The sequence below is a fragment of the Callorhinus ursinus genome, unplaced genomic scaffold (assembly GCF_003265705.2).
Source record: "Callorhinus ursinus isolate GAN/ISIS: 27379988/994484 unplaced genomic scaffold, GSC_fseal_2.0 scaffold92, whole genome shotgun sequence".
NCBI lineage: Eukaryota > Metazoa > Chordata > Mammalia > Carnivora > Otariidae > Callorhinus > Callorhinus ursinus.
In genome coordinates, this window is record NW_027397154.1 from 462304 (window position 1) to 479391 (window position 17088).

The 17088-nt window shown below is 56.5% G+C and overlaps 1 protein-coding gene and 1 long non-coding RNA gene across 8 annotated transcripts in view; one reads left to right on the plus strand and one right to left on the minus strand.

Annotated features, from left to right (window-relative positions):
- Nucleotides 1–4404: 4404 nt before the first annotated feature.
- On the minus strand, nucleotides 4405–9420 carry LOC141371745 (uncharacterized). Its single transcript, XR_012376942.1, has 3 exons — nucleotides 9265–9420; nucleotides 5583–5834; nucleotides 4405–4616 (listed from the first exon to the last, which is right to left on the minus strand). It is a non-coding gene; the product is annotated as an uncharacterized lncRNA (long non-coding RNA).
- Nucleotides 9421–13160: 3740 nt separating this feature from the next.
- Nucleotides 13161–17088, plus strand: part of MEF2D (myocyte enhancer factor 2D) — a 31701-nt gene continuing 27773 nt past the window's right edge. For 2 of the 7 annotated variants that reach the window (XM_073888655.1, XM_073888656.1), the window contains exon 1: nucleotides 13733–14057. The gene's annotated coding sequence lies outside the window, so the exon portion shown is untranslated. Of the gene's footprint in view, nucleotides 13183–13732; nucleotides 14058–17088 lie in introns of those variants that run through there. The other 5 variants (XM_073888651.1, XM_073888652.1, XM_073888654.1 and 2 more) reach the window with 4 other exon arrangements.

Below are 17088 nucleotides of genomic sequence, written 5' to 3' on the forward strand. Positions count from 1 at the left end.
GCGACGTCATAAACAATGCTGGGACTTCCGCTGGTCCTGGGACCTGTGCTTTCGGAAGCCTGCTCTCATGCTGTGAGGATGCGCAGGTCTCGTGGAGAAGTCAGGTGTCCGTGTCCTTGTGACATATGCAGCTGACGCCCCCACTCTCACCTGGCCAGGTGAGGGAGGCTCCGCAGGGTCTCCAGCCGCTGAGCTCAGCCAGGGCCAGAACCACAATCAGAATCATCACGTTGTTATTGCTGTTTTGAGTCATAAGTGGGTTCTTTTAGATTTATTTTTTATTTTAGAGGGGGGGGAGGGACAGAGGGAGAGAGAGAACCTCAAGCCAACTCCCCGCTGAGCGCACAGCCCAACACGGGGCTCAATCCCATGACCCTAAGATCACAACCTGAGCCGAAATCCCAAGTGGACGCTACGCCAACTGAGCCACCCAGGTGCCCCTTGAGCCACTAAGCTTTAAGATGGTTTATTATGTAACAATACATAATTGCAAGAGTAAAGCTGAACATCTTCACTATTTTTATGTAATATATATATTTTTAAAGATTTTATTTTTAAATAACCTCTCCACCCAATGTGGGCTCAAACCCACAACCCTGTGATCAAGAGTCTCACGCTCCAGTGACTGAGCCGGCCGGGCGCCCCCATTTTTATCTAATACATTGAAGTCTTTTCACACCATGATGCCACCTCCTTGACAGGGCCGCCTTTTCTCTTTCCACATAAAAGGGTGAAAACAGGACAAGGCCATGGATGGAACTCCCAGAGATGTCCCTCGAAGCTGACTCAGATTATTAACATGTTCTGACTATAATTGTTCAACTAACATGCAGCAGGTGTTCAAGAAATACTTGTTAAATGAAGGAATAATGCTGTCCTTGGGGGGTAGGGGTGGAAATGGGGGGACGTTGGTCAAAGGTCACAAACTTCCAGTTATAAGAGGAGTAAGTTCTAGGGCGCCTGGGTGGCTCAGATGGTTAAGCGTCTGCCTTCAGCTCAGGTCATGATCCCGGGGTCCTGGGATCGAGCCCCGCATCAGGCTCCCTGCTCAGCGGGGAGCCTGCTTCTCCCTCTCCCTCTGCCTCTCCCCCTGCTCATGCTCTCTCTCTCTCTGTATCTCTGTGTCTCAAATGAATAAATAAAATCTTTAAAAAAAAAAAGAGGCGTAAGTTCTGGAGACATAATATCGGCACAGTGTGGCAACTATAGTTATGTCAACACCGTATCATACACTTGAAAGATGCTGAGAGCAGATCCTAAATGTCCTCACCACACACAAGTGCGAACATCGTACTTATCTGAGGTGATGGAGGGGTTACCTAACCCTATCGTAGTTAACCATTTCTCTTTCTTTCTCTCTCTCTCTCTATATATAGATTTGATATATATACATATATATCAAATCATTACATTGTATACCTTAATTTTATATAATGTTATATGTCAGTTATATCTCAATAAATTTGGAAAAATCATCATAACTCTGTCCACATTTCTGCATCTTACTTAAAATATAACCAATGTGGGGCACCTGGCTGGCTCCGTTGGAAGAGCATGTGACTCGAGTCTTGATCTTGGGGTTGTGAGTTCGAGCCCCACGTAGGATGTAGAGATTACTTTAAAAAGTAAACTTAAGGGGCGGGCGCCTGGGTGGCTCAGTTGGTTGAGCGACTGCCTTCGGCTCAGGTCATGATCCTGGAGTCCCGGGTTCGGGTCCCGCATCGGGCTCCCTGCTCGGCGGGGAGTCTGCTTCTCCCTCTGACCCTCTTCCCTCTCGTGCTCTCTCTCTCTCATTCTCTCTCTCCCTCAAATAAATAAATAAAATCTTAAAAAAAGTAAACTTAAAAAATTAAAATTAAATAATAAATAAAATAAAATATAACCAACCTAATTACATGTGCTCATGAAATTCAGATGCATTGGGCAATATTCTCCAGAAATACTAATCTATCAAACCTTTTATTATGAAGGGCTTACAGCAAAGTCTTACTTGGCTTCTCTTCCTTTCTTCTTCTCTCCCGTTCCCTTTTCATTAAACAAAATAATGTATATATCATCTCCAAGGACTCAAGTCGTACATACGAAAGCAGGTAAAACACACCTGCACCCCATCTTCTCCACGGGGAAGCCCTGTTGTATTTTGGTGTAGATCTTTCTGGGCCTTTCGCCTATGTATTTACCTTCATGTGTACAAACATACTGTGGCAGAATGTATATTCCACAGATGGGCATGATATGTCCTCTCCCACGTGCTCCTCCAACACCTTGCCGTGCCCCACCAGGTGGAGGCTCTGTGGGCCCTTGGGCAGGCCCCGAGACTGCCTCACGAGGGTGTGACAGAAAAGATGTGGGGTCACGCCCAAGGTTAGGTCCTAAGAAGCAATGCTGATCCCCCTTGGCTCGCTATGTAGGACACATAACTTCTGGAGTCCTATGCCACCTCATAAGAATTCCGGCTCCCCGGAAGCCCCCAGGCCAGACAGAGCACAAAGAGGGACTACGGAGAGACAGGATCATAGCTTTTCTGGAGCCCACCTGTTCGAGTGTTCCCAGCCCGAGTGCCAGACACTTGAGGACACCTTCACCCCCAACCCCGTCAGAACGCAGCAGCCGGAGATCCTGAGTGAAAACCACCCAGTGGAACCCAATCACTCCCTGAACCCGCAAGTTAACATGAGATAGCTGTTGTTCCAAGCTGCTAAGTTTACAGAGATAATGGTCACCCACATGGTTACTCACACAAGCTGGTTTGTACAAGTGGCCTGCTGTAAGTTAGATTGCTCGGAGATGCGTTTTTTTTCTTTAAGTAGTCTCCACGCCCAATGTGGGACTCGAACTCACAACCTCAAGATCAAGAGCCGCATGCTCTACCGACTGAGGCTGCCGGGTATCCCCAAGGCTTGCTTTTTCTTTACTTTCTTTCTTTTTTTTTTTTTTTTTTAAGATTTTTTATTTATTTGACGGAGAGAGAGGAAACACAAGCAGGGGGAGTGGCAGAGGGAGAAGCAGGCTTCCCGTGGAGCAGGGAGCCCGATGCGGGGCTCGATCCCAGGACCCTGGGATCACGACCTGAGCTAAAGGCAGACGCTTAACGACTCAGCCACCCAGGTGCCCCGAGAGACTTGCTTTTTCGTTGGACAGTATTTCTCCGACCGCTGTGTGTCACAGGGCCGGCCCCACGTCTTGCTTTGTAAGGCTGTGCGGCATTCCATAGCAGAGACATCCTGTAATGGTTTCTTTTGTCTGGGGCTGAGTCTTCAAAGGAAGGCTTACATGGAAGCCCACCGAGTGAAACGAAAGAAACCGCAGGGCCCTGCACGCCCCGATCCTCACTAACCTTCCTAGAGGGAGGGCCCTTGAGGAGCTCCTAGCTTCCGATGACACCTTTAAAGATCCCTTTCCTGGGCACAGAGTCCGTGCACAGCGCACCGCAGTGATGCTCGGTCTGTCCTCCCTTCCCTTCTATTTGAGATATAATTGACATACAACGGCATACTGGTTGCAGGTGTAGGACGTAAGGAACTCGATACTTGTGCGTGCCACGAAATGGTCACCACCAGTAGTCCAGCTAACAGCCACGACCACACAGTTACTAACCGTTCCTCCAGTGATGAGAGGTGCTTCTCGGTCTCAAATGTACATTCAAATCACCTGTGCATTTGGTAAACGCAAGCTGTGCTTAGCAGGTCGGCAGCGGGCTGCGCTTCTGGGCGGTTCCGGCCGCCTGCTGGCTGGGCCTGTGTGTGCCCGAGTGGTTGGGGGCTGGCCACCCCCAGCCCGCTCCCGCCTTCTTCTCTGACCTTCCAAAACTGTGGTGAGGCTCAGCCTGGAGCTGTGAGTATCTAGCTTCCCTAGTTCCCCTGGAGCCTCCTGTTCTCCCCTCCAGTCTTGGTACTTCTTTCTCCAAAATGCCTGCCAGGGGGCACCTGGGTGGCTCAATCAGTTAAGCGTCTGCCTTCGGCTCAGGTCATGATCCCGGGGTCCTGGGATCGAGCCCCGCACTGGGCTCCCTGTTGAGCGGGGAGCCTGCTGCTCCCCCTTGCTTGTACTCTCGCTCTCTGTCAAATAAATAAAGTCTTTAAAAAACAAAACAAAAAAAACAAAATGCCTCCCAGACCAGGCAGGGCCACCGCGTCGGGCTACAAGCTAGGGGTCTGCAGCTGAGCTCCCTGCGGCGCACACAGGAAGCCATGAATGAGCGGGTGGGGATGTTATTCTAACTGCTCTAGAACTCCCATTCTCTGGTCTCCACTTTGAGTATCTGTCTTACGGGGAACAATGGGAAGAAGTCCCAGCAATTGTGCCCTCCGTCACCTGTTGTCATTACTCACCTCTCCAGCAGAGGACGCTTTTTTGGCCCTTTTTTTTTTTAAAGATTTTATTTATTTATTTGAGAGAGAGATTGAGAGAGAGAGAGAGAGAGAGCACACGAGAGGGAAGAGGGTCAGAGGGAGAAGCAGACTCCCCGCCGAGCAGGGAGCCCGACGCGGGACTCGATCCCGGGACTCCAGGATCACGACCTGAGCCGAAGGCAGTCGCTTAACCAACTGAGCCACCCAGGCGCCCCTTGGCCCTTTCTTGATAACTGGCTCCACGCGTGACTTCCCTGCGGGCCCCTGCCACGAGAGAGGAAGACACCTCAGAGACCTTCCACAAACCATGGCGAGGCTCGGGGCTCCCCCAGAGCACAGCTGGTGCTCCACCCAGTTTGCACGGGCCCTGCAACTTGCCCTTGGTCCCAGGGGATCTTCGCCTTCTGGAGGGATGGAAGGAGAGGGGCTTTGTTGCAAGGTATCAAACACACGTTGTTTGCCTTTTCTATTGTAAACTAGGAGTATCAGCTTCCCACTAACACTGCGGAAAGCCAGGCTCAGAGAGGTCAGTACCTTGCCGAAGGTCACACAGGTAGAAATGGCTGAGCTGGGACGGGACCTCAACTCTGCCTGACCTGGCCTTCTCTACTGGCTTTCTCTAAACCTGAGCAACTCTGAGGTCGCTGTGTGAGCACAGGGGGTTCTGAGGGCCCTCTTCTTCTTTATTAGCACTTGGAACACTGAGTCCGTGAGGGTACTAACTGTGCCCTGGGGCTTCCCCTCCATGTGGACTCTCGGGCCCCTCCAGTGTCCCTGTGACCCCGTAGTCAGGGCAACAGACAGGCCTGGCTTCGAACGCAGAGCCCCTTCTTGCTGTGTGACTACGAACACGCTCTTTAACCTCTCTGAGCTTCTGTACCATCATCTGTACCAGGAGGATAAGAATTCTGTGACCAATGGACAGTTCGTCGTATGATGATGGCAAGAGTGCGTCTCGGGCCTTCCAGAGTGTCTGGCATGATGCAGAGACGAAAACAAGCCAAGCTTGTGCCCTTTACCCCCATTTTCTCTCTTTCTCCCGGGTCAGCAATCAGGAGGCCCCTGTGTCTTCCCAGCAACATGGCCCTCAGGGGCAAGACTGGGGTGTGGGAGGTGGGTGGCTGGCAACTTCCCAGCCTTTACGGAGAAGTTCCCTGCAGAATTCGGGGACCCCGCCAGGATAGACAGCAAGAGTTCCCAACCAGTATGGGCAGCACGCTCAGTACCCACCCCAGGCCACCTCCCCAGGGCCCCGTCACAGGTGCACAAACGCTCGCCCCACGAAGGTGCTCTTTCTGGATGGGAGCTGAGCCGATGGCAGAACCACAGGTCAAGAGTGGTGACAGCCCCATGTCGACACTGCGGACGGCCCGAGCAGCTTCCTCAGCCTGGCAGAGATGCAGCTGGGTGGGGATCAGGGCTCCAAGCACAAAGAACAGAGTCTTTCCTATCGATGGCTACCTCTGTCAGACTCCAGTCCACCTAAAATATACGGAAAATAACAGAAAAAAAAAATAATGAAATACGGGGGAGAACGTCAGCCTTGAGAACACTCGGACTTGCAGGCAGTCTCTCCTCTGGGGAGCCCCTCGCTCACCCGGAGGCTGGCGGAGGTCCCCTCCCCACCCTGCTGCCCCCTGGCGCCCCTACATTTGCACAGGGGCCCCTATCTTGTCCTGGGCAGGGCAAGCCCTCACCCCTCCCATGACCAGGGAAAGATGCTTAACCTGTGTCCTTCTTGCCCCGCCCCGCCCCCCCCCCCCCCGTCCTGAGAGATAGTCCCATGGGGGCTACGTGGTCACAGCATCGTGGAGAAGGACCGCACACGTACACTTGCTGGGTAACAAGTACATCCCTCCTCTGCAACTGGCATGAGGAGGGTGGGAGAAGGAGGCTTGAGCTCTGTCCGCTCAGCGTCTTCCCGGTCTCCCTGCCTCCTCCGCCCCTACAGTCCCTGCCCGGGCCCCCTCCCATGCCCTCCAGGTACACAGCCTCTGGTTGCTCAGCAACGGCCAGCCTCAGCCACCCTTCCCCGGTAGCTCCGGCACAGCCGTGGCAGGGGCGGGGCGGGGCAGGGGGTGGGGGGCGGCGGCAGCCTGGACTTCACAGGAGCCGCCGCCAGGGAACGTGTGGGAACAAGCCCCAAAATAGGCCAAATGTGAAACCCAGGGTCCTCTGTGAACACTGAGGTCCCACACTGACTCTTGCAAAGCCCTGCCCCAGCGCCTGCCAGCCGGCTGCTTCCCCTCCCACACTGGACGTTCCCCCGCCCCCGATTCTGCCCTGGATCTCCGCGTCTGCCCCTGTGGTCGCTTCCTCTCTTGGGGCTCAGAGCCCTTGTCCTCTGGTCCATCCTGTAACCCCGCCTCCACCGGCCTCTCTCAGGCGCTGGCCCAGCCTCTCCTTGGGCCCCTCCTGCTCAGACGGAGCAAGGCCGGCCTCCGGCACCAATCCCCTTGCTCCCTGTGTTGCTATAGCAACCGTGGCCCCACCCCCTGTGATCACCTTTCTAGGAAAGGCCTGTGCTGGGAGGGAGGGTCACAGAACAGGCCCCCAGGGGTACCTAGCTTCCACATTCACCTGCCCTGGACTTCAGTTTCAATGGAAACTAGCGCTGAACTTGCGGCCAACCAGAGGAGGATTAGGCCCAGAAAATGAAAGTCCTTCCGCCTGCCTTCCCTCTGTCCCTTCAGCCACAATGTCAAAGTCCCCAAGAGAAGCCCTGAAGAGGCTTCAGCCCCTGGGACAGTCAGGAGCCTGCCTCACCCAGAAAAGTCCCCCACCCCTGCTGACGGAGTGCCCTCTGAGGGCAAGGTATCCATCTTCCTGTCTGTGTGCACCTGGCTTGACCTCTTTACCTGCACTTCCTGCCCACCCCCCCAGTCCCAGACGCTGGGGTCTGATAATTGGATCTGTGGGGTAAGAACCAGGACTAGGAAGCAGTCAGCGAAGGGTGGGCTGAGAGGAAACCCTTCCAGAGTACAGGAAGGCGGGTGGGGCCCAGCTCCCAGGCAGGACAGGCTGGGAGGGGTGCAGAGATGAGGGCTTGAGGGAGGCTCAAGGAGGGAGGCCTGAGTCCGCCTTCTAGCAGAGGAAGCGGGCCAACAGCAGATGGAACTTTCAAGCCGGAGGCCGGACCAAGTGACCTCACCCAAACCATGTGCTCTGCTCCTATTGCAACCTGGCGAGCCTCCCAGCTCTCCTGGGTCCCCGAGTAGGAGAGCTTTTTATAGTTCACTCCCCAACTTGGGTTTGAATAATTAAACAAGATGGACAGAAATAGCAGCTGGACAGCAAAGTTGGGTTATTTTGGGGTTTTCTGGAACACAGAGTGCTCCTGGGCAGCACCCTACCCCTGCAGGGGGCGGAGCCAGCACCAAGGCTGATGGGAGATTCCTGTGGGGACCCACCCGTGTCCCTCAGGGTTCCTGAGTTGACAGGGTTGCTCTCAAGCACAGGAGGGTCTCATCACTTCTTCCTTGGTCTGCAGGGAAGGAGGGGGCTCCCAGTGCCTCCTGCTCAGAGCTCCTCCCCTGGGGAGGAAGTTCCTTCTGTTGCCTGTCGGCCCTCTACTTCACAGATGGTGACAGATGTTGAAAATCAGATCGATAAGCAGCTGCGAGACAGGCTGAACCAGGATGGGGTGGTTACTGCTCCTCTGGCCAGCGAGCTGGAATCAGGTGGTAGGAGGTCTCGTGCCCTCCCCCCTCACCCCTCACTAGAGCTACTGGGAAGCCATAGGGCCCAGGAAGGCTGGGGTGGGCGATGGGACTTCAGAGCAGGGCAGGAGGGTTGGCGCCAGATTAGCTTTGGCTCCGGAAAGGAAAAGGACAAAGACGGACTCGTGTCTGGGCTAAGAAACCCTGAAGGGGCAAGAAACTCTCCTCCAGCTCCCTTTTAGCGGCCCCGGCTTCCTGGGTCAGGGTTCTAACACCTCGGCTGGGGCTGGGGAGGGGTGGGGAGGCCCCTCAGGTCTCCACTGCAGACCGATCATTTGTGGCTTGTTTGCATAATACTTTTGGTTTAACCACAGTGACTGGGCCTCATCCCAACTCCACCTTGAGGCACTGCCACAGAGCTAAAAACCTGGGGGCACAGAGGGGGCATTTGTAACGTTTTCTCCCTTTGGGTAAGCACTTTGGGGGTGAGTTTGGAGGTCAGATCTCAGGAAATACTGAAATCATTCATTCATTCATGTTTTACCCATTCAACAAACATTTTTAAATCACCAGCTATAAGCCTTGCACTGTGTTGGTTCTGGGACTAAATTAGTAATGGCAAGGGCCTCGCTCTCTAGAAGCACAGTTTAGTGGGGAAGATGGGCATCCTAAAACCTACTCCCTACCACTATGGAGTGCTTATATGAAACAGATCCCATACAAGAGCTTCGGCAGAGAAGTCTATGGTCAGAACAGCATTAGCCCCATTTGACACTGAGCAGAACTAAGATGAAGAGACTTGTCCCACATCCTTCAGCCAGAAAACAGCATAAATGGAACTGGAACCCGTGTCTCCGCGATTCTGAGGCCTCTGCGCTTAAGCGCTGCCCTGCGCTCCCTAATGCGTGGAAGGAAGATGCACGGCCGTGGTCGTGGGTGTTCGAGAGAGTGAGGCCGTCTTTCCGCGGGTAGGTGCAGGCAGGGAAAGCCTCCTGAAGGAGGCGGCTTTGCACCGGATCCCACCACTTCTACAAATACCGAATACCTGTCCCCTTGGTGCCGGAGACACGGAAGAGAACGAAGTCCGTGCACTGTGGGCATGCTGGGCAGGGGTGAAGGAAGGGCTGACGGCTAAATGCCAGCCTCCTTTACCTTCAGAGTTGTTCTGTTCTCCCAGGCACAAACCCCAAACTCCTGGGGAATCTAGAGGAAAGGCCTGGCCCTCCCACTCTGGGAAGGAGCAGAACTCCTACCTGTCCTCCCTAACGTCTATCCTGCATTTCTTCCTGTTCCAATAGATTTCCCCACTTCTCATCTCATTCCTCTTTCTCAAGGCCAAACTCAGAACAGCAACCCGGCAAGCCGAAGGCGTCTGGCCCTTTAAGGCCACCTTCTTCCCCCCACGTGCCGTCTGGTTGGGCTGGCGACGCTGACGCACGCGTGACGTCAATGGCAGCTGGCGGAGTCTGGGCACGAGGAGCGAAGTTGGGATGGGGGTGGGGGGGCGAGAGCGAGAAGGCGGTTCATTTGCATTTAAAGGGGACACTCCCGAATTAGTGGTCAGGGAGCTAAAGAAATGTGCATCTGGCAAACTTTCTGTCCTGGGCTACGAGGCAAGAAAAAGGCGTGGTACGGCTGAAGTCGAAGGTGACTTGAGTTTGCGATGTCAATTATGTCCTTCCGCGGAAAGGGAGAAATAGTCCGTCGGTGCCCGGGCTGGAAGCACGTGACCTGGAGGGGGCGGATGGGGGGGAGAGAGAAGAAGGGAGGAGCTGGGGAGGCGAATGTCAGGCTTCGTTTCAGCTGCCCCCACCCCCACATCCTGCCCACCCTCTTGCAGCTGCCACCACATCCTGCCCAGCCTGGGGCAGGGAAATCTTGTGGGGGGGGGGGCACGGACGGAGGACCCAGCTTTGGCACCCCTTTCCTGCCCTCTTCAGATCCAGGGTGGGGCCTGTGCCCTTTGCCCCGGGCCTGGCCCCAGGCACCCTGGCACTGAGCTTGGGGCACAGCTCTGCCAGCACAGCCTAGGACAGCTCTCTGCTTAACTCCGCCCCCCCCCCTTCCTGGCCCAGAGCTGGACTTGTCTAGGCCCCAGATCAGAGCCTTATCCCTGGGCTAGCACAGAGTTATCAATGGACAAATAGAGGAGGTATTCAATACAGTTTTTATAATGTTAACTAAGATACACAGATATGCACAGATTCAGGTAACAGACATTTGCAGAGTGCATTCCACTCCGGGCCTAGCAAGGCCCTGAAATCCCAAAGCTGACTGAACTGTTGCCCTCAAGGATCTGGTGCCCTCCAGGAGCTCAGGATCTGGTGAAGAAGAATAAACTGGAAACCAAAAATGTCACTCCAGTCTGGTGTGTACTGATGAGGTAGCCACTTGGAGTCGACAGCACTCTGCACAAAGAGGGGTGCAGGATGATGCAGAAGCCCACCCTGAGAATGTGCACACAGAGGGACCACCAAGCACGTGCTGACGGCCCCTCCCCTCACAAACCAGGTGGAAGGCATGGGGAGAGACTGAAAACCTGGGAGGAAGAACGATCAGCCCAATAGAAGGGATGGGATGGATGGAGTGGGGGTGGGGTGGGGATGGTCCAGAGGGCGGTGAGGAAGGCTAAAGGGGTCAATGGAGCAGCCAGGCAGAGGCTGGAACAGCAGGCAGGAAGAGAGGCAGCTCTTGGGGGTGGGGAAGACCTTTCCAAGTAAAGATGGACTAGGGTGCTTGGAGAGATGTGAATAAAGGGAGCTGTTGGTGCCTTTGCTGTAGAAACTATGAAGATGATACTGTACAGAGGAGTTACCCACTTCTTAGGACTTTGGTGGGCACCCATCTAACTCCTCAGGGATTTTATGGCAGCTTTGGACTGTAAGATGACTTTTCTCTACAAAAGATGGGCTGGGAACCAGAGGGGCAGAAGGAAAAATGAAACCCAGGCACCTGAGGTAAGAGGGTGTTTTCCCCCTAGAGGATTCTGGCATGGGTAGTGCAGGGGCTAGAAGAAAAAGATGGTGTGAGTCAGTTTCAGGAAGTCTTTATTATAATCTAACTTCCAGCAACGTTACTCCCTGGATCCTTTCTTAGTCCTCCGTGGAAATCAAGACCTCATATTTGCTACTTTTCCTTTTCATGAAGTTCTCTCTATAAATATAAATATATGCAAATTCTATCCCCTTGTAATGTCAGCCTCTGCGACTCTCTCCTCCTCTGTTCTCTAGTGAATTATTCAGCATCTCAGGGTCCAGGATACTCCATCTCCCCCACTGAAATCTTCCCTCCTTTCTCTCTCCAGCTCCTGGCCCTTTAATGCCCTCCCAGGTGACTCACCTTCCTTCCTCATTCCTTTGTTAAGGACCCAACATTCCAAGGCAGGGAGTACTAGCCAGCCAATCACAGCCCGGGCAAGCCTGCCTCTGGCTTGAGATTGGCTAGAGCTGTGGTTGGCGGGAGGCTCACAGGTCCAGATCTATCAGAGGTTGGGGAGGGGGTTTCTGGAAATCCCACATAGGAAAGAATTTGTTCTGGGGCTGCTTATGTTCTTGGAGAGAATCCTTCAAGGGGAGCTAGGGCCATAGGCGTCTCTGGCTTGGAGAGCCTCAAAACTGGAGGCAGGCTGAGAACCCATCTCTCTTGGTCCCCTGGGGGCTTAGCTGCCCCCCTGCCCACTTTGGTTTTTTCCTGTGATCTCGGGACCCAGTGGTCTGAAGGCTGCGTTCCCAGGCTTGTTCCGAAGAAGTCTTTTCCAGCAGCCCTGTCTCTCCAGTCTCAACATTCTGCTTTCCCGACGTCGGAAACAGCCGGAAAATAAACACCCTGATGACTAAACGGTTTCTCCAGCTAGAGCCTGGGGAAGCACTAAAAATAGAGGCCACAAGTGAGGGGAGGTTCCCCACTGGGGGGGGGACACTTTCCCATCTTGCTACTGCCACAGCCCCAGCCCTGGCACAAGGCTCTGTTCTTCTCACGGTCCTAGGGGACAGGGCAGATGGGCTCCCCTTCTTGTCCTGAGGACTTGGGGGCCAGCTAGCCCTGCCTGGCAGGGAAGACTGACATCTTCTGGTGCTGGGGCCCCATCTCCCAGGTCTGACGGGGAACTGAGAAGCTACATGTGGGGACAAAGCAGGACACTGTTTAAATCAGGTTTCCTGAAAGAGGGGCCAAGTGGAAGGGTTGGAAACTGAGGCCAAGGAAATAAGAGCGTGCTGGCTTCCCATTTTGGGACATACAAGATAAGCCTCCAAATCATTGGCAAGATGGGTTCCACTGATCTTGCCTCCTTTGAGGCTTGTATGGGATAAAGGGCCTAAAGGGGTCTTGGCAGTCCAGCACTTAAGGTATTATAATGTAGCATGAGGCACTGTTCTAAGCAATCTACCTGCATAAACTAATTTAATCGTCACACCAAATTTATGAGCTAGGTACTATTATCACCATCTTCATTTTACCCATGAGGATCATGAGGTACAGCGAAGTTAAGTAAGGTCCGCGTGTTCACAGGTAATACATGGTGGAATGGGGATTTGAACCAAGGCAGCTTGGCTACTCCCATGTTGATGCTTTTAATCACCATGACCTGCTGCTTCTCTCTGTGCATATTAGTGTTTTCACTCAGAACTTAACCCAGCACTTAACCCAGAATCTAGTCCTTGTTCAGTAAATCAGACCCAGCCAGATAGAAATCAGGGTGTGTTAAGAACTGAGTACCCTTCTGTTCTGCAAGGTTCTTAGAGACAGAAGCCATATTCCATCATTTCCTCACGCTCCAGGTCGACAGCAGCAGGCTTTGGAGGTTAACAGGGATGCTGGAGAAGTCTGATGGGCCAGTGGGTAGGCATGGCACCGCACTCCTGTTGTAGGGCACGTAAAGATTCACCACGCTCCAGGGCAACTAGGGATTTTTTAATTTTAATTTTTTTTTTTTTAAGAGCTACTACGACTTCTTTAATAAGATGCTTTTGGGCGTTTCCTGTGCTGGGGGAAATTAAGGTCCCGCCCCTTTAAATTGCCCCCCTCGGCTGTAAGTGCTCTGGGGCCGCAGGCACTGGGGATTAGGTCACCCCAGAACTATGAGCTGTCGCTTTAAATTGCTGGGCGTCTGCCGAGCCGGGCCTGGGAGGGGAGGGGCCCGACACAGGTAGAGGAGCGAGCGAGCTCCCCAGGTAACCCCCGGCCGCGAACATGCTCCTCTCCGCGGGGCTTTGGCGCACACCCAGTGGGGGAGACGGAGTCTTGTCGCCATTTAGCGTCTACCCTGAATTTGTCTACTTAGACGGCCACCTCCAACTCTCCCGGGAGCTTGGGGGCCGAGGGGGGCGCGCTCGCGTGTGCCAGTGCGCGGCGGCCGCCGAGCCTCCGGGGAGGACCGCGCGGAGCGCACGGGGGCAGCAGCACCGAGGGGCATCTCGAGCGGGCAGTCCCTCCGCGGGCGCCTGGCCTCGCCTCTCCGCGCCGCCGGCCCGGCCCCCCTCCTTTTTCCTCCCCTCCCCTCCCCTCCCCTCCCGGCCGGCGGAGGGATCCGCCGCTCCCGGCGCCGCAGCCTAGCCTGGAGGGCGGTGGGTGGGGCGCCCGGCCCGCCCGGCCGGCCGCGGGAGGCGCGAGGCGGGGCCGCGGCCAGGCCCGCCCCCCGGCCCCGCCCCGCCGGCGCGGGCTCCTCCCATTGGCCTCCCTGCCTGTCCATCAGCTCCGGGTCCCACCCCTCAAGCTAGGCTGAGCTGTGCCTACGTCGGCCTCGACTCCCGGGGGCTGGAGGAGTTACCTTTGGAGCCCGAAAGGAGGAAGGAAGCAAAATATCAACAACGCCGAGGCGTCTCGGGCGCTCGGCCCCGGTCCCCCCTGCCCGCCGCGCGCCTGCCCGCCCCCGCGCCCACGGCGGGGGCCCAGGCCCCCCGGCGCCGCCCAGGGCCCGCGCGGACGCCGGCCTCATTTGTTATTCCCCCCCGTCCGGAGCTGCGGCTGCCCGGTGTTGAAGATCCCCCGGACCGGGGGCGAGGGCCACCCCTCCCAGCCGTGACACCCCCTTCCCCCAGCGGGGCCGGTGAGTAGGGAAAAATAATGCGTCTGCCGCTTTAAGAGGCCCCCTCCCCCACCCCGTCCTGGGGTTGGGGTGGAGGGTGGTCTGGACCGTCCCCCTGAGGGGTGGGATGGGGTGGCCCCCGGGTGGGAGGAACTCGCGGAGCTGGCTGTTTTCTGTGCGGCGTCGGTGGGAGACTACGTGGGGGGCTGCTTGTTTGTGTAGAAGACTCGGCCGGGGGACAAGTGCAGGGGGCTCTAATTCCCCTGCGTGTCGGGGTCGGGGTGGGGACCCGCGCTTGGGAGCGCGCCCGTCTGTGGGTGTCGGGGGGTTACGACGGCCTGCGAGTGGTCTGGGAAGGGGCGCCATTCTCAGGGGGGGTCTCCGGTGACAGCCGGGAGCGACTGACATTTTAACAGCCGGCCCTCCCTCCCTCTCCCTCCTCGCGCCGCCTGTTCACTCCTCCTTGGCCCGAAATGGTGCAGAAGGGGGCCTGGGAGGGCGGCGGGAGGGTGGGGGCGGGGGGAGCCGCAGCTGTTTGGGAAGCGGGGGAGGGAGGGGGGACGTTGTTCAGATGACACCGGGGTGGTGGGTTGGGGTGTGTGAGTGTGTGTGTGTCCGGGCCCGGGATTGCCGGGTGCCTGTGGACTTGGGACGCCGAGTCACCACGGAGGTGGGCGCGCGACCCTTTCTTGGGACCTCCCACCCCCATTCCGAGACCCCCACTCTGGTTTGTCAGCAGCCCCAGTTGGAGAAACCCTGGCCAGAAGTTTGCAGCTGTTCGACATCTGGGCAAGAGTTCTCCAGTCCCTCTCTCCACCGATGGCGGGCTGAACTGGTCTGGGAGTGGGGGTCGAGGGAGTGTTTGGGGGGCTTTTGGGGAGGGAAGTCCAAGGAGACCAGGGTGGGTCTTGTGTCTCGCCCCCATGGCAGCCCCCTCCTGTCGGGTTTGGGTCTCGGGGACGGGAGGAAAGGCCCCTTCTCCTTAGTGGTTCAAGCCGACCTCTGGACAGCCTCTGGAGGTCTCTCCCCATGTGGGGAGGGCTCCTGGGTGTGGGCACTCTTGCAGCCACTGACTAGATTATCCCAGGTTTGTCCTTCCGAGTGGGAGGCTCTCTGTACCTCCTCCTAAACAGGGCATTGTTGGTGGTTTGGGGGAGGGTACAGTGGGTGGATCCTCTGCTCCCCTTCCCTGTGCCCAGTCCCCTTTTTGAGGTCTCCTTGTTGGCCTGGTTTCTTTGGTTTTGGGGGTGGCCCTCCCCCACCCTTCCCCCATCCCCTTGGTGGGTCTGCTAGGCAATTCAGGGGCCAGCCTGGACTATGGGAAGTTTGCCGTCTGGGGCGGTGACCTTGGGCTGCTCTGGCCTCGAGATAGGAGGGGAGCCCAGGCCAGCTCGAGATTGGGTGTTTTGAAGTTAGGGAGCTGTCCACCTCCCACTGGTCTTCAAACCCCCAACAGGGAAGCCTTGGTAGCCAGGGAGAGCGTTGAAGAGGCACATGTCAGTGTCCACAGATGTCCAGCCCGCCTGTGGCTGCCGGGTCACACCCGCCCCAGGACTTCGCCTGGCTGTCCCAGCTCCCACGGCCTGCCTGGGAATGAATTTCCTTCCTGTGGTTTCCCAGTGTGTTGGGCAGGAGATGGGGGTGGGGTGGGATCCGCGGGAGGGTGGCTGAGGACCTGTTTACGTGGGGTGATTGGGGAACCCTAGAGCTTACGTGTGGCTCTTTCCCAGTTTGCCCCAGGACAGGCATCTGGACCCTTGGGTCTCAGTGGTCCTGTTCTCTTTGTCGTGTTTCCCTGCCCCCCAGCAGACTCTCCATGTGCTTGTGTACCTGTGTGCACGCGTCTCTGTGTGTGTGGACGCTCGTAAGTGAGGGCTCTCTGGCTTCTCTGGGAAAAGGAAGGGTTTTCACTCCCATTCCTCTAGGGACCAGAGAGGTTGAGCATTTTACCTGAAATCACACAGCAGCTCTGTGTCAGGGCTTTCGTCGAAGTGCCAATCCTTCAGGCATGGCTCCATAGTAGGGAGAGGCCATGAGAGGGAAGACACGGTCCTTGCTCTTGGAACCCCTGGTCCAAGGGGAGCAGCAGGCCCCAGGCAGAGAGAGCATCCTGACCCTTGTGTTGGGGGATGGGCGTGAGAGGTTGGGCTGGAGCTCTGTCTCCTGTAGCCACGGCCTGGCCAGGTGGTGGAGGACCAGGACCCAGACTAGCTCTGACGCACCGCCCGTTGCCCACTGCGCTCTGTGCCCGCGCTCCTGGGCCGGAGGGGCCTGGGCGTCCCAGCTCTGCCCCTCTTGGCTCCAGGCTCTTCGCACAGACCGGGAGATAGGGTAGGCTTCCGACTGCTGTTATATAATCTTTCTCCTGCAGGGTGTTCTTTTCTCTCTCTCTCTCTCTCTCTCTCTCTCTTTCTTTCTTTTTTTAATCTTTCCTGGTCTTTCCTGAGAGGTGTGATGGGGGAAGAAGGTGGAGGGTAGAATCCCCAGGGCGGTCTGGAGTGCTGGTGGCAAGGAGGCTGGGGGAGGCCCTTCGGGGCCCTTCGGGGCCCAGGGAAGACGAGGCCTTAGGTTCGACCCTCACTGATTCTGACCTCGCCTCTCCCACCCTCCTCTGACCCTGCCCTGGGCAGGTCTCTGTTGCGGGCATCCCTAGCCCTTGTGCCCCCAGAGAGGCCTGGCCTTCTGCTCGCCTTGCGAACCTTCTCCCCTGGCCGCCCGGGCCACCGCGCTCCCTGGTCGGCCCCGGGTCCAGAATCCCCGTGCGTACCCTGGCCTGGTGTGGGTGGGCCCTGTGTCGGACAGTTTGCCACCCACTGATGTGCCTGTGCGGGAGCAAGCGTGTCCAGGACGAATGGGCGGCTCCAGCGTTTCCCTGGTTGTATTTGGAGCCAGGCCTCTGGCGTCTGTGCCCTTCTGGTCCAGAAGGCGGGGGCCTCACTGGAGAAGAGGGGTGGTGGGGGGTGGCCAACCGAGGCCCGGCCTCGGGTCGGACGTGGGCCTCGAGTCCATCATCGGGGGTCAGGGTCTGGATCGTGTGGCACTGTGGAGGGGG